Below are 14,611 nucleotides of genomic sequence, written 5' to 3'. Positions count from 1 at the left end.
CCCGGTGACATTTTGCTTGACTCCAAAGGAGTTTATTAGGTCAGTAAACGCAAGTCCTAATGTATCATTTGCATTATCAACGTGAATATTAAAATCTCCCATGATTAGCGCCTTATCAACTGTAACTAGAAGGTCTGAGAGGAAATCTGCAAATTATTTGAGGAATTCTGTATACGGCCCTGGTGGTCTATACACAGTAGCCAGAGCAAGAGATACATTAGACTTGTTTTGCATGTCTGACAGTGTAACATTTAGCAGAAGTATTTCAAAAGAGTTAAACCTGTATCCTGTTTTCTGGGTAACATTGAGAATATCACTATATATTGTTGCAACACCTCCGCCACGACCAGTCTGACGGGGCTCATGCTTATAACAGTAGTTTGGTGGAGTAGACTCATTTAAACCAAAATAATCATTTGGTTTTAGCCAGGTTTCAGTCAAGCAGAGTACATCAAAACTATTTTCTGTGATCATTTCATTTACAATAACTGCTTTGGGTGTGAGTGATCTAATATTTATGAGCCCAAACTTTAAAAATTGTTTTTGTTCATTTACTTTACATTTTTCTGGTTTAATTACGATAAGATTTTTTCTAGATCCTACATTATATTTTGACCTCACTATTCGGGGAACAGACACAGTCTTAATAGTTTTTACAGCACAAGTACTTTTATCATTTAAGCAAGTGGAACAAAACTCATTATAATAGTTATTATAGAATTGTCTTACTAGTCACATGGAGCGAAGTGTCCTGGAGATGTTGTCAGAGAGCAGCTCCGCTCAGATTCTGCTGGGGTGTAATCCATCAGCGCGAAACAGCCTAGGACTCTCCCACAAAAGATTCCAGTTATTAACAAATAGCAGTTTCTTTTCTTTACACCATGACAACAACCATTCATTTAAAGCAAAAAGTCTACTGAACCTTTCGTGTCCTCGTCGATACGTGGGCAGTGGTCCTGACACGGCGATCGTCGCCGCGGGCGTCGTGCTGCGAACCGTCTCGATCAGGCTGCTGAAGTCCCTCTTCAGCGTCTCCGTCTGCCGCAGCGTGGTGTCGTTAACCCCGGCGTGAAGCACGACCGCTCTGGGGCTCTCGTCGGCCTTCAGGATCGCGGGTATCTGCGCAGAAACATCGAGAACACGAGCACCAGGCAAACAATGAGTGTGCACTTTACCTTCGGCTAACGTAGCACTTACGTGTCGGACGATGGAGTCTCCGATGATCACAGCGTCGCGTCCTGTCTCGCGGAGGGGAGCAAAGCGGTTCCGGATGGAGATGTCGAAGGCAGGAGGGGGAGAAGTCGTCGCCCGGGACCCGGCTCGCGTCCTCCGCTGTGGATGCACCCAGGGTCCGTGGTGTCCCGGCGTCCCAGTGAAGGACATCTGGGAAGATCGTGTCCTGGGTGCACCGGGCCTGTGCAGAGAAACACACGGAGTAGACGTGGTGGGACTGTTAGCAGATCGCTGTATACTTATCCCGGACTTGTGAGCGTCAGCCCGGGATGATTCCAGCGCGGCTCTCCGCTCTTTCAGCTGGGCCTGCCTCACCTCCAGGTCGCGAATCTGCTTTCCCACGGCCTCGAGCTCGAGCTGCACAGAGTGGAGAAATTCATCCGCCATTAAAGCAAGTAACAGTGAGTACAGCAGTGGTAATGTGTGTGAATAGAGTATTAGCAATGTAAGCGCAGTTAGCTGCAACCACGCCACTGATGCTAACGGGCTAAAAGCTAATAGCGGACCCGGGAGATCAAAATAAAACTAGTGATAGCGAGGCGCTCTGATTGTTTTTGTTGTAGAATACAATAGAGGATATATTCACACGTTATATAAACGGAAACGATGATGTATAAAATTGATTTTTGAGTTAAAAATAGTCAATGAAAAGAATATAGTGACGGAGCTCAAACGCAGTACAGCCGCCAACAACAAACAGGAAGTGAAAGTAACACTTGTGAAAGGTGTAGATCACAAGCTGTGGTATGAAACACCCACCTCTTTTTATTTTATTTATTTGTTTGTTTTTTTGCTAAGGCTATGTCACGTTCACATCTAACAACTTATAATCACATAATCACAAAGGAAATGACAAGTGAATAGGTGCGTGATCATGATGAGATAACCATATAAACACATGTACATTGTCTCTTCATTGCTAGCTGCTTTATTTAACATCCATCGATGTTAACATCCATCGAGAACATTTATCAGAAGCGCTGTCTGGGCAGGGCAAGGAACATCATTAAGTATGCCTCTCACCCTAACCATGGACTTTTCACCCTCCTTCCATCCGGCAGGCGTTACAGGAGCCTACGCTCTCGCACTAGTAGGCTCAAGAAGAGCTTCTTTCCTGAGGCTGTGACACTTCTGAACGCCACCCCACCAATCTAACCTGCACCTGCTCTTTTACTACAGTACTTTACACACATGCATTTGCACTAATCATATTTTGCACAAACTGCACACTGTTCTAGCCATTACTGTAAACTGTCTAAAGCTGTTACTGTACAAAGCACAGTAAACTATTTCTATAAAAACAATTGCACTACTGTTATTCTGTATATACTGTAATACATTGTTTAACAATCCTTTTACACACTCATCCAACTGTATTTATTATCACTGTTCTCACAATGCTGCTGTTCATAATGTATATATAATCCTACATTGCTCTGTTCATAATGTACATACAATCCCTACATTTGCATTCTTATTTATATTCTGTACATACTCTGCTCAATACTGTATATAGCAACTCCACTGTACATTCTGTATATCATAGCTTCACTTACTCTGCACTTTTATGTATATAAAACACTATATTCTTGCACTTCTGGTTAGATGCTAACTGTATTTCATTAGCTCTGTACTTGTACTCTGCATAATGACAATAAAGTTGAATCTAATCTAATCTAATCTAAAGTCAGTGTAAAAAGTAGAGCTGGGACTGTGTGACTGATCTTATTACCAAACTACAGATAATGCTTTTATTAAGCAGTGGGCATAGTTACCATTTAGCCTGTCAAAGCCTGACACATGCTCTGGCATTCTAAACTCCAGAGACGCCCTCAACTGGATGCAGTAATTGTGCTTTTCATTCTTAATGATCTGCAAACCTTATAGTGCAGAGGCTTTTTCCTCCCATTTCGCCTTCAGAAAGTTTGACCAAAACTGGCCAAGCTAACTGCCTGAGGATGTCTGTAATTGGAAAGTTCAAACTACAAATCTAAAGTCTCTCTGCAAAATGGTTTTGAATTTCTCAGACATAAAGGCACAGCCTTTTTAGATTAACCGCAGCTGTATTAGAGTATTTACAAAGTTATTAAGTATGTAAGGTTCTTTGTATAATAGCAGAAACATTTTTTTTTATTATTAAACGCTGTAACTATGCAATTATGTTGTGAAAGATGTTTGATTATGTGACGTTGTATAAGTGAGAGTGAGATGCTTTTTTATGATTTCATTTTATTTATATTTTATGGTAAGTGGGGTTTTCATACCTGAGAGTCTACATGGACTTGAATGCGGTTTATTCACTATTAAAGGCACAATATGTAATTTTTCTGCTTTAAAAATAGCAGATATCACTATATCTATGTTATATATGTTTTTTTTTGTGTACTTACATTATCCCGACAGTTTCCACGAACTTTAAAATCCGGAGAAAATTATAGTTTAATTAGAAGACACGGCACGTTTCTTTATTTCCGTTTTGTCGCCCATCTATGGCGTCATATAAACTTTGACCCCTCTAGTTTATCTAACTTCCTGCGGAACCGCCAAATACAAAGGTGAACAGAAGCAAAGACGAGACGAAGAAGAAAAAGTAGTAGCTAGTCTTGGTCGAGACTATTATATTTTATATTTATATTGTTTATATTCGTATTTATACCTCAATCAATAACTTAGTTATGGATCATGATTATGCTTTGCCTGCATGTTCTGTGAAGCGCAAACGTACGGGTAAAATAAATGACCTGAGAAGGTTTTGGGACGAAGAAGAAACGAGACACGGGTAAATATTGGAGTTGCATTTCCAAGATAGAGAGAGCTTCGTGACAAGCTGAAACTACAGAGAGATGCTTACATTCTAATAAACAGGTAGGCATCCATTCAGCTAACTATATCTATCCATATATTCTGTGAAACGATGATGTCTTGTGTAAAACGCAGACGGACTAGCTCTCATGTAGAGTATAATGTAAATCTACATGTGTTCTATATCTAGCTGGATAAAGTAGCTTCAAATGCAGTTCACTATCTTGTTCGATATCATAGTATAAACGTAGCCTAATTATAATTATTAACGAAAGGCAACCGTGTTTTTTTTAACATATATTACTACTAGCTAGATGGAATATTGATTTGATAGGGGTCTGATAATTCATATATCTCTCTGTTCGAAAATACGTGATTGTCAAAATACTAAGGCCGGTGACACACTGGCTGCGTGGCGTCTCTGCTGCGTGCCAGAAGCGTGGCGCGCTGCTGCTGCTGTAGGTGACATAGAGGGAGACCGCTGACAGACCAGGCTCTTGTCTTCATGACAACAATATCTATACTTCATGTTGAACATAAATATAAAGCCTACTGATAAAGGACACCGTCAACAGTATTGACGGCAAAATAGACTTAAGTTTGACAGGTGCAATCGATAATTCTTTATTTATTTTTTTAATTACATTTGTATCTGAATTTATGTCAACCTATAGACTTTCAAACATCAAAATGTCATGAATTAATATGTATTTGTGTACAAAATTACATATAAACATATTTTCCTATTATATTTTGCCTGGAAACGCTTCCAACACGCGTGCGTGTCGCGTGAAAAATAGGCGTCGGTTCTATTTCTAGCATGCACACGTCTCAAGCAGGCAGTCTGCAAGCTCTAACCTATTAACATGGGAGCCGAATTAAAAACTGACACGCCACGCAGCTGAGACGCTTGCGCCACGCATCCAGTGTGTCGCCGGCCTCAGTTAAAATGAGTGAGGAATGTGGGGAGCGACAGAGCGCGTGTTCCAATGAACAACAACTCCCATGAGCCTACGCTCTTTCCCGACGTCATCAAAGTACGTCTCATGTTATTGTTTTGATTGAGTGACCCCTGGTGGCCAAAAATTCCATACTGCACGTTTAAGTGGGTTTGTACTAGCATTGGTAGGCACTGTACCTTTAGCATTCAGTCCGTAACCACAGAATTCTGTAACTGGTCTTCCTTTTTGAACTGTGAAATATCCTCATCCTCCAAATTTCACAAAGTTTTGAACTGTACCTCCGTTCCTTTAATGAGGAACAAGTTGTCAGTGAGAGCCAGGAGCTGTTCATTTCACAGATGTCTAACCTCTTCCTTCATCAGCATGATCTGCCCACACTCAAAGCTATTCACATAAAACCACTTTAAAATGAGAATAGTGAAACAGCTCAAACCATTGCCTTCAACTACTAGGGTCATAGTCGATCAAAACAGGCCTATAGAAAGATATGGTAGGTCTAGAATTTAACCCTAACAGAAGCTATATGTTCAGAATGGAATACTCTTATTCTTTAAAAATATCTACTGTGAATGCAGACATTATTCGATGATCGAATAATGATTCGATGCCAATGTAATATTGTTGTCTTCCAAGCTCCTACTAGTGGCACCATATTCTTGAAAATATTAAAGGCTATTTTACATTTTTAATTCAAATTTGTATTTAAAATTCCAGTCAAATCATGAATCACATTAGTTGAGTGGTCTGTTATACAATTTGCTTGTTGTGCACAGTACTCATACTACATATGAGTCTCTGGACCCATTCGTATTACTGCACTGCATCACTGTTAATTTGCATAAAGAGACTTTGCTCATTTAATGTTGTTGTTCTTTTTGCCTCAAATCACCCATTCTAAAAATTAAATAAATAATATTACTGTAGGTGTATCACACTTATTCAAAGCTGACAAGATGGGGTTTTAAAGGGAAAGCTCACACAAAAAATGTAATTCTATCATTAATTGCTTATCCTCATGTCATTCCAAACCTAAAAGACCTTTGTTCATCTTAAGAAAACAAATTAAGATATTTTTGATGAAATCTGAGAGCTTTCTGACCCTTCATATAGACAGCAATGTACTACCAAGTTCAAGGCCTAAAAGGTAGTAAGGACATAGTTAAAATAGTCCATGTGACCTCACATGTTCAACTGTAATCTTATAAAGCTACTAGAATGCTTTTTGTGCACCATGAAAAATTGTACAACTTTATTTCTTCTCTTCCACATCAGTGCTTGAGAGTACCGCTATCTTTGTGTTTTTTGTTTTCTTTTTCTGGTGCTATACGACGCTATAAACGTTTATACCCATGGCCTCGATCAGACTATCTGTGAGTTGGGATACAAAAATGCTGAAGCATGATTTGTAGTTTTGGGGTGGTACAAAGCCCACCAGATGATTTTGGGTTTCATTACGTAGTATTTTACTGTCAAATAAACAAGAAAAATAATACACATTGTTGCTTACACTACCCGCACTTTAACAATACAAAGCTGGTTGAAAACTGACTTAGTCTTTAATTAACCAAACAAATGATGTGTGTAATGTTGAACATGTAAGTCACAGTCACATTAGACTTTGAGCATGCAAAATTTCTACATACTCTGCAAAAACTGTAATATGACATCAGACTCTGTGGCATCTTGTTAAAAAAAACATGATTTAACATCTACTTAACTTTACAGCAATGCAGCAATTTTTCAGATTCAAAGTTGACTTTCTTTGAATTCAGCTTAGACATCATGCAAAACTCTTCATGTGATATGTATTTTCAGGTCAAAGTTCACCAAACCTGAACTAAGAATGTAGCTAAATTTGCATGATCTTGTCTTTCCTGTCTCCCACAATCACACGTGTATAAATGGAAGTCAATGGACTGAAAAGTGTGGCCAGCCCTTTAACGCACTCAACTGTTGCAGCTTTCCTGAACTCTGATGCTGAATGACAAAAAAAAAAAAATGTTTTTTTAAATTTCATACTGATCAAACCCACCTACCTGTGATTTTCTAATGATCCCAAAGACATTGATTAACAGGCTCAGGTGTATTTGATCAGGGTTGGAGCTTAACTCTGCAGTGCACTGACCCTCCAGGGCAAGATTTGTATCACCCTGGTCTAGACATTAGAGTACATCAGGTCCTGGAGGGCCACTGTCCTGCAGAGTTTAGCTCCGACCCTAATTAAACACACCTGAACAAGGCAATCAGTGTTTTCGGGATTACTAGATAGATACAGGCAGGTGAGTTTAATATATATACTAATATATATATTAGGAGGAGCGTTAGCACGTTAAGTGATTTCTTGTGGAAAAGCCAGAAGTTGTTGCACTATTTACTCCAGGGATTGCCAACTCCGGTCCTGGAGGGCCACTATCCTGCATGGTTTAGCTTCAGCCCTCATAAGCCCTCTTTGTGCTTCAGCATATATAAATATAAAAATATAGTAGAAATTCACTATCTTTACATGCTCTTGAACTGAAAAAAAAAAAACAGAATAAATCTGTAACCAATCAAGGGCAGTTACAAAACAAGACCTGCATTAGATCTCATACAAAGACACAACACATACAGAAGATATCATTTGGATTTCTACAAGTTCTCTGACAGCACAGAGCTAATGACTGTCAGATTCACAAGGTAATTGTTCTTTAAAGTGGTTGTTTTTAATGAATCAATAGAACCAATTTGCAAATTGGCCTGCATCAAACTCAGGCGTTATCAATCGGTCAGATTACGGAGTTAATAACACTCTCACACGCTGAATCGAAAGTCATCACTTCTGGTAACGCCAAACTGATCCCAAGAGAAAAGAAGATTGCTTTTAATAATAATTGATTGGTATCAAATAATAACTTGCTATTGACATGTTAAAATAAGACTTTTTTTTGGTTCTCACAACCTGAAAAATCCTTGCAGAAACTCTATTTTTCAAAGAGTCTTTTTCACGGTACAAAACGCTGAATTATACGCAAATTACAGTCAGCACCCGAATGGATATAACCTAAAAAAAAGTTTTCAAAACTAAAAAGAAAAAATGGACGGATTTGATCCAATAAAATTAAGTTACTAGATCAAATCTTTATCCACTGCAAAACCAACAACCAAAAACAACACCACCTTGAACATTTCAGTTCTGTAACCTTAGTATGCTACGATTTAGGCTACCCTACATAAAACATGGCTTTCCCCAGTTTTTTGATAGTTGCAAAAGTATTGTGTTTGATTTACAACAGTCACATTTTCTTATTTTCCCTGTAACATAATTCAAATAGAGTACACACTAAGAAATTAAGTAAAATATGCAGTATTTATGTTAAAAAAACAATGGGGTTGTTCTATAATTGCAGTTACATTTCCACCTGATTTTTTCTTGTTGAAAATCAATTTCATGAATAATATATTACACCTATGGTGCAATATTCATCATCTTCCTTCTCATTTTATACAAGGTCATACTAACTGTATAAGTGCAGGATTAAATATATATTTTACCACAGGCTGCTATTTTGTCGATATGTGTCATAGAAACCAGTAACATTAACACAAACTAACTGCTGATGATTGTTCAAGATGGAGGAGACCATTACAAAACACGTTACTACTGATTTCATGTCTCATAACGTTCAAAGATATCTTCAACAACACTGCCATTTCATAATGGAAATTCAAAAACATATATATTCAGATAAAAACAGTTAGAAACCTTCAGTAGATACTCCACTCACCACACATGATCTTTCACTTCAGGAAGTGTTTCTCATTAAAGTCCTTTACATACACTCCCAGCTGGCAAATGACCAACCTTCAACGTTGAAATATGTTTGAAATAAGGTCAGTTGTTGTTTTAACGCTGAAACAACGTTGATACAACGTTTAAAGCTGAACGGTTGAAAAACAGTCTGCCCATGATCAACTTTCAACGTTGAAATATGTTTGAAATAAGGTCAGTTGTTGTTTTAACGCTGAAACAACGTTGATACAACAGTGAATCAACGTTACAATATCAACGTTGATCCAATTTGCAAAATCGAAAGGTAATTCAACGTTGATGCAACCATGGTACCAACGTTGTTTCAACCTTCAATCAATGTTGAAATGCCAGCTGGGCTATATTAAAATAATCATAATTTTGAAACAATTCTTTTTTAATGCATACCTAAAAATACATAGTTAGAGAACAGTCACATTGTCAACAATTTTCGAAATCTAAATAGTTAAATGTTCCAGTATACAGTTAAAAGCATTTTATAAAAGATATTTTCTATGAGTATGTGCATTGAATTTTTGCCATCTAAAAGTGATTTACAGCATCTGTCACCCCATAACTTTATTATGAATCAGCATCCAAGTGATCCAATCTATGCAATGTTGTTAGCTATGCTCATAGGTAGATGCAAACTAAATTAATCAGTTCTTTTGAACATTATGTAACAAAATGATTCTCAACAGGCCACAAGCAAGGTATAAAAAATAAGAATAACTCACCATCATTTCTTTCCTAAATGTCACATGCAAGGATTGCTAAGGATCAGTTGGAGGCCCTGCCAGTGTGTTTCTGTCAACTGCAAACAAGACTTCCTGCTATAAAGGTTTAAACGTCCTGTTTATAGTCCATTGTGAGATAACTCAAATCTAACCGTGCAAAAGGCTATAAAACTGTTGACAAACATTAATGTAACATTACAAGATTCACATCCGGCTACTTTTGACATCCAGTCAGTTTGAGTAGGCCTATATTTCTCATTTCCATGCTGTTGTAGATGTGAGGAAAAGGATTTCATATGTTTTTATGACTTTTATTTGTGCTCTAACTAGACCATAATCAGATGCAGATGCAGTTTTTGAAATGTCCTGTCAAAACTGCATGCATAATTAACAAAAAAGCTAAATAAACATGCCGCTATCATTTATGTCAATTTCTGGCCATCAGATTCTCTTGACATTTGAATCTGCAAACAGTTTCTAATTCATTTACATCTCTTATTTATAAGTAGAAAATTTGATTCATAAGGTGACTCAAAAGCCTATGGGATGGTGTGTTAAAAAAAAATCAATAAAATATCACTCGGCCTCATTTCATTCGACTAGGTCATCCCAAGGGGAAACTAGGTAGTTTGCCAATAACTAAATCATTGATCTCCTAAGGTTACAGTGTACTTAGAGGAAAATAGCCTTATTTGCATGTAAGCAAATACCTAAGTGATCCAAATCAAACAGGCCTGGCCAGTCTGATTAGATTCAAGGGCCTTTAACAATAGGTGGAAAATGACAAATGTAAAATACTTTGACTGTAGCACTTCCATTCTGCCATGCAGTTTTCAAGTAACTTCAATTTTGTGAAATGGAACCTGACCTTATTAAGTTTCTTACTGGATGTTTCTTCCTTTGGCTACGTCATTTAGGCCATGCAGGTTTGTGTTAGGTTTTGTTACACTAACCAATAGCCAAAATAGCTGTTTAGGCCTCGTCTGACTCCAACTAGGTCTGACTCCATTCTGGTCTGTATCTTCACTCAGAAATACATCATATTGCTTCATATTGTTTTTATTTATATTTTATTATTGATATTTGAATTTTTTTATGTTTTATTATTTTATTTTTATGTACATATTCAGAAATCTTAGTGCTGCCAAACGATTAATCACTATGAATCACATCCAAAATAAAGGTTTTCGTTTACATTATATATGTGTGTGAACTGTGTATATTTATTATGTATAAATAAATTGACACACTTTTATGTATATATTTCAGAAAAATATGTTATGTTTATGTATTAAATATATTTATATATAATATATATTATATGAATATATATACACACACACACACACACACACACATACTGTATGTACGCCTAAATATTTTAAAAATATATACATATTTTTGTACATACATACATACACATTACATTTTACAACTATTTTTTGTTGCTATTTTGAATACCTTTTCAACTCCAAAATACCTCTACATAGTTGTATTACAGAACAGTGACGCTGATAATTTCATTCAATTTCAAGTAACATATTATCTCACTAAATATCCTGTTTCACTCAGAAATATCATATTATGGAGCAAAATGGATTGCAAATGCCAATTCATGCTGAATTTTAAGGAGGCTAATGAGCTAGTTTGAGTGCTTCAGGTACATGCTTAGAGATCATATGTGCTTGCATTACTATTTAAAGTAATGATTTATGTATTTTAAAACAGGTCAGCTTTCCTGAAATAACAGTGTTAATATTCCATGCTCCTGTTCCCGTACTTTAAAGCACACACATACAGCGACTCTCCCTAGCTGTCACATTTTTTCAGCACATTGACGAAAAGTTTGATGCTTTCACGGATCGCCAAAACCCACCTTTACTCGACAGAGGAGAACTGACATTTATCAACGTATGACCATCTATTAGGCGCAAAATCACTGCACATATGAGTCCTTTACTAGAGGACGTTCTGTCCTCGGTTCACCGTGATCTTCCTGTCCCACTGGGCATCCCTGCCATATAGTGATGAATAAGCCCTGGGATAATGAGAGGACATACAATGTAGGGCAGGCAGACACTGCTGCTGCCGGTATGGGGGCCGCTGGGGGCCCTGGGGCCCCGGTTCTCTAGTGAGTGCCGGTGAGGCAGTCTCCTCTCCCCTGACTGCCCATGATGCATTGAGCTCCAGTTTGCTACTCTACTACACAGAGTAGAGAACGTGAGCGTTCTCATTTATTATTGACGAGCCAATTAGTGCCATGATGCATGCATTAAACGCCCTGACGGTGGCATTACCTTGTGCATGAGAAAGAAGGAGAGACGGAAAGACTATGACAGCGAGAGAACATGATGCATGTATCATACACACAGGAGTTGAGAGTTAACGGTTACACAACTGCATTAATAGCTCTTTAATGTGACTCTGGGTCTCCCAGTCGTATTGTATAACGAATAAATGCGCTTTCAAAATCAACAGAAACTGAAGTGAACGTGCCCTTTTCACCTTCTGTTTATTTTCGCTCCAAACAAGTGCATTGGAATTCCAGATGCTGAGTTTTCCCCAGTACACAGGTCTTGTGAAGTGAGACTCAAAGGATCTGTGACACTGAGTCTTTGACAGCTTCTTTCTATTGATTTCTTTTGTCTTTTTTTTTCAGGTGAGGTGAGCTATGACCATAAGATGGATAGCCGAGGATGGCATGGAAACATCATTATCTCTAACCTTTGGTTGACTCGAACATATAAAAAAGAAAGAAGGAAAAAAATGGAAAGCTCCAGACATATAAAAAGTTCTAACTTTGTGCTTTTTTTATCTGATAAAGATGGCTTACTCCTAAAGCTTTCCTATTTATAGCACATTACTTTTTAATACATAAAATGATGTATAACATGGAAGTTATTCTGTATTTACACAACTTACATTGCATTCAAGATTTTGCTTTCAGAATATTTTGGTAAGTTTTACCGTAGAAAAATAAACATATATACTAGTATCCCAGCTAACAAAAATATGTTAAAAGATTTGTTAATGTTCTCAGTATGTTATGAAAAAGTTATTTCTGAGTGCTCTCTGAATGTTCAAAATGTCGAGATTTAAAAAAAAACCTTTTTTTATGTGAGCATTCCATTTTATAATTACAAAAATAATGGGAATGTTACATTTGAACATTCTCTGAACATTCTAAAACAATTTGTCACATTTAAAAAATGCTAGTCAAATACCCAACTAAAACTTTTGGGGCAAAAGGTATACTGTAAATAATGTTTTTTGCAAAAGTTTGGAGAACATTAAAGACCAGATAACTTTAGTTCACTTATAGTTATAAAATATAGTTCACTTTGCAGTGTCTTGCCCAAAACCACATGAAGAGTGACAAAAAAAAAGAGTTTGTTTAGTGTTTGCGTGTTGTTTATCCACAAGAATAGACTGGAAAACAGCAAAAAAATAGGATTAGGGAATGCTATTACTGATAAAATGATCGCATACCTTCAATAGCTAAAAAGCATATGCCAGATCTAGTGCAGTTTGCATCAGATGGTCAGTGAGGTTGGTGGTCTGTCTGAAGCTGAAACTGGTATTTTGGTAGAAACTATGGTTATCATGGTACATTTATCATTAGCAGAGTAGAAGGTGTGTTCTTGGATGTGCTCAAAAAGTGAGAATGTTTTGGAGTGTGGTGTAAGTGAGAATGTATTATCACATGTGAGAAGCCAACAGCATGACTTCAGTTAAACACCCACCAGCCCTTTCTCCAAGTTCTAGTGCCATTTATCTCTCTACCTCTCCACTCCACTCATTATTTTGGCTCTGTTTAAATAATGGGAACATCTCTACAGAAACACACTTAGAGCTCTCGCTGCTAGCGCTATCAGCAGGGTACACGCACCGCTGCAGAGGATTCTGGATGGTGGAATCTACACAATCTGACAGCGACTGGGAGTCAGCATGTATTCGTTCTGGCAAGTCATATTTCCACTTTCGGGAAGACACCATTTTTTCCTTTCATCTTTCAGAGGAAGCGCTGCACTGGCAGGTCCCTTCTCTCTTTGTGCACTTTAATTTTGTCCCCGCACCTGCCGCTGTACAAATAGCCGTTCACCAGTCCTCGCCACAACTCTTCTGTGATGTGGAAGAAAGGCCTCACCTCGCCGCTCATGCAAACCGCCGCTTCCACATCCAGCCCCACTTCAGCCACTCAGCTCTGCTTTACTGTATCTTTAAAGGACCTTCTTTGCCAATTAATTTCCCTTTTCACATGTATTATCAAATTTTCCTCTCTTTATTTACGCAGAGGAAAGTCTATAATATCTGAAGAGAGATAGCCAATTGCATTCACATTTATCGCAATAGCAGTTGCTCTGCTATAAGCTACTACCATATCAATTATGTTTTAATACTGTTAATTGTTATTTTAATTCAGCCAGGACATACTAAAGCAGTAAAGCATTTCATAATGTTATAAAGATTTCTGTGTCAGCATGCACACACACATACACACACACACACACACACACACATACATCTGCCAGCGATACCATGCTAACCAGTCAAACCTTGAGCCCTTAACTCATTCATGTATCTGTGATTTTTAACCTCAGATTCTCTCTCTACCATTTTCTATTTTTCCTCCTTGTAGTTTCACCTTACCCCTTACCTGCCATTTGTATTTCTCTTTCTATCTTTGTCTGCTTCTATATTAATTACAAACACAAATGAATGACCTCAATCTGTCTGTCCAAGTTAGACACTCACACTACAGTACATATGCATTCAACAACACCTTGAATCATGCAAGCTTCACGCTTCTCTGTCTCTCTCTCTCTCTCTCTCTTTATGACATGCATTTGTGTTCTTATACACTCACTCACCACGTTTACATGACAAATATGGAGGTTAAGCTTTTTTCTTTGGCTAAATATGTTTTTCTTTTAATTAATAGCACTACATAATAGCTTTTCAGTTTTGAGGATGCTACTTTAAGTTGTCTCTTTTTGATTTGATTCATTTATATAACCCATCCAAATGAATGATTTATTAAAACAAAGTGCACAGCGCTATAAAGACAGGGCATTTTGGAAAAGTATGAT

The 14,611-nt window shown here is 37.5% G+C and overlaps 1 long non-coding RNA gene across 1 annotated transcript in view; it reads right to left on the bottom strand.

Moving 5' to 3' along the window:
* Nucleotides 1-9,974, bottom strand: part of LOC132118405 (uncharacterized) — a 64,582-nt gene extending 54,608 nt beyond the window's left edge. The window contains exon 1 of the long non-coding RNA XR_009425894.1: nt 9,522-9,974. This is a non-coding gene — a long non-coding RNA (uncharacterized LOC132118405). The remainder of the gene's footprint in view (nt 1-9,521) is intronic.
* Nucleotides 9,975-14,611: the final 4,637 nt, after the last annotated feature.

Source organism: Carassius carassius, chromosome 37 (assembly GCF_963082965.1).
Source record: "Carassius carassius chromosome 37, fCarCar2.1, whole genome shotgun sequence".
NCBI classification, from domain to species: domain Eukaryota; kingdom Metazoa; phylum Chordata; class Actinopteri; order Cypriniformes; family Cyprinidae; genus Carassius; species Carassius carassius.
This window is presented reverse-complemented; position numbering and strand designations above follow the sequence as displayed.